Consider the following 3,397-nt stretch of genomic DNA (forward strand, 5'->3'; position numbering starts at 1 on the left):
GGTGAGGACTCTTCGAGATTTTATGGTAGGTTAGAAAACAGAATTTGATAAAATTTATTCGATTGAGATACACAAGTTGTTTACAGAAAGCTCCAACTTGATCGGGTCAAATCATAGTGTGATTTATCTTAAAGATAAATTATTGGAGGATTCAAATTAGCATGTAGGTCTTGTGCCATGCATTCGAATTGATTGGTATAACGAGTTGGGCCAAAGATAGCACGGTTGGATCGTCTGTGGGCCTTATTTTATGACTTGAGATGCCTGGGCTAGTGGATGATTTTTACCCCGCACATATAAGGGTAAAAAGAGAAAAACCAAAGACTTCCCTGATCACTCTACAAGTGGTGGTGGCACCCTAGAGTCATAAGTGTCTGAATCCGCTGGACCCCCTCTTAGTTGTGATCAACCCGGATATGTATCTCGTTAATCTATCCAATTTATATATCCATCCACTTCATAAGCAGGTTGTCCCTTTTGCAAATGCATGATACATCAGGTTTTATCACATCTGCATCATCCCGTATTATTAGAACGTTTGTCTCTACATTCTGAACCCTTAGTTGCAGGGCTCGTAGGTACTGGTGTGTACCCTGAATCTCATGAACACTCTCAATCGAGTTGGCGAACAACTTTAATAAGAGTGGAAAATTTGCATCCCCTATTCAATTCTCGTGACAATGTGAAAGCAATCATATGAGGATATTAATCTATGTAAAAGCTAAGTTCCATGTAAAGATTTAGCACAAATTCTACCAAAAATCTTATTAAAACATTTCAGCAAACACCTAATGGGCTTAAAACTTGAATGCATTGTAAAATCTTAACCTAAAGGTGTCTAAACCACACAAATCTCAACATTACCCCCACATCCATCAACTACTCAAGCCCTTCCATCAATCACAAACATAAAGTTCTAACAATCTTCAATAAACCAAATACCTTAATTTCCTTGAAATTTTGGGATTAAAAATGATGAAATCTTGTTGATTGATGTAAGAATACACTTAATATTGAAGTCCCAATTGGAAACTAGAATTGATTTGAAGAAATTTGGTGAAGGGGTGCATTTTTGGAAAGGAAAAGGGCCAAATATCGCTTGAAATTTGAATAGGGTTGTGTTTGTGTGTTACCGGATTAGGGGGGTTTAAAACCCTTGACTTGGCACATGAGGTGTGCCCATGGGTTATCAGCAGGGGTCATTTTCCTTTGCTGCTAAAATGATACCGTTTGAACCTTCTCGACTATTCCCACGATCTTCATGCCAAAAATGTTTAAAAGTTAAAGAGTGGATATGGAACATAAATTTTTTTTGAAACTCAATCTTATCCTTGAAAAACATGTTTTTGGTTTCATTTAGCCTTAAAAACCCCCATTTTTGCCTCTAAACACAATTCTCTCTCCAAATCACCTATGATTTTAACATAACCAAACTTCTACTAACATATCAAAACATGAAAATTCCTATTCTAATGCATTAAATCTGAATAAATAAGAGGGATAATCTATAGCTCAACTTTATTACTTAGGCTACTTCATACTATCAAGTGACATAATTGTCTTTTCATTGGAGTAATCACCTCCCCAATAAGCTTTCAAACATTGCCCATTGACTTTGAATCTCCATAGAAGATCTTGAGACACCACTTTCACGGAACAATGTGGATGTATAGCTACCACGGTGAATAGACTTGACCATCTTGACCTGAACTTGCCTAGATAGAGCTTGAAGTGAGAATTAAACATGAGAAACTGTTGTCCAACCTCAAATTCGTTTTCCTTAACGTGCCTACCATGCCATTATCTTGTTCTTTTCTTTGTATAGCTCAGCATTCTCATATGCCCCAACCTATATTCATCGAGCTCATTGAGTTGAAGGATTCAATGCTTACACAATAACTTCATATCAAAAATTAGCATGTGATGTAACCAACATGCCTTATGCTCAAGATCAACTAACAAGCGACATGCTTTGCCGAACACTAAACGAAATAGGGACATGCCAATAGAAAATTTGAAACATGTTCTGTATGCCTGAAGTGCATCATCTTTCTTTAACCAGCCTATACGTGATGTATTTACTGTTGCTTCAAGAATATTTTTCAGTTTCCTATTGGATATTTCTACCTGCCCACTTGTTTGAGAATGATAAGGAGTCAAGACATAATGCTTAATGCCATACTTAGGCAACGACACCGAGAATTGGATGTTGCAAAAATGCTTTCCACCATAACTCATAATTGCATGTGGTACTATATCTCGAGTAGATGTTCTTCCTTAAGAACTAAGTCACAACCAGATCATCGTTAGTTGGTCAAGCTATAGTCTCAACCCATCTGTACACAATCCACTACCATCAAAATGTACTACTGACCATATGAAGAAGAAAATGGTCCTATGAAGTCAATGTCCCAAACATCGAATAATTCGACTTCTAAAATGTTGTTCAATGGTATCTGGTTCTTTATGGATATAATGTCCTCTAGCACTTGTCATATCTCTAAATCAATGCATAAGCATCCTTAAATAAGTAGGCCAATAAAAACCTTTTTGTAGAACTTTTGCTACTGTCTTAGTTGTTTGTAAAGTAACCCCATATTGGAAAAGTGACAATGCTCCAACAAATGATTTTGCTCTTTTTCTAGTACATAATGGCGAATTATATGATCAAATCCCTATCTATATAGAAATGGACCATCCTAAAAGTAGTGCTTGAGGCCACTAAAGAGTTTTTTCTTCTCGTGACTAGAATATTTTGGTGGGATGATCGAACTGACCAAGTAATTTACGTAATCTATATACCATGGTATTGTCCCAATCTAAAAGAACATCTCATTAGGGAATACCTCATCGCTCTCATTTGAAGGAGAGATAGGTGATCTACAACTACGTTCTTGCTCCTCTTTTATTTCGGATCTTTAAATCAAGCTCTTGTAATATGAGTATCCATCGGATGAGTTTCGCTTTGCATTCTTCTTATGCATCAGGTATATTAACGTAGCATAATCTATGTACACAATTACCTTTAACCTAATCAAGTATGGTCTGAATTTGTCAAAAAGTGAACACCACTACCAAAAGCTCTTTTCCTGAGTAGGGTTGTTTAACTGAACCTTGGTAAGAGTTTTGCTAGCGTAGTGAATCACCTGTGTGATCTTGTCCTTTCACTGATTTAAAATTGTCCCAACTACATAGTCGCTAGCATTATACATAAGCTCAAATGAAAATTCACACTCAGGAGCAATTAATACTTAAGATGAAACTAACTTTTCTTTTAGAGTATTGAAAGCGAACAAATACTTTTTTAGAAAAGTAAAAATGAACACCCTTTTCCAACAAGTTATAGAGCGTTTTGTAAGTTTGGAAAAATCCTTGATAAAGCAAGGTATAATTCAAC

This window comes from Olea europaea, chromosome 11, assembly GCF_002742605.1.
Source record: "Olea europaea var. sylvestris chromosome 11, O_europaea_v1, whole genome shotgun sequence".
NCBI classification, from domain to species: Eukaryota; Viridiplantae; Streptophyta; class Magnoliopsida; order Lamiales; family Oleaceae; genus Olea; species Olea europaea.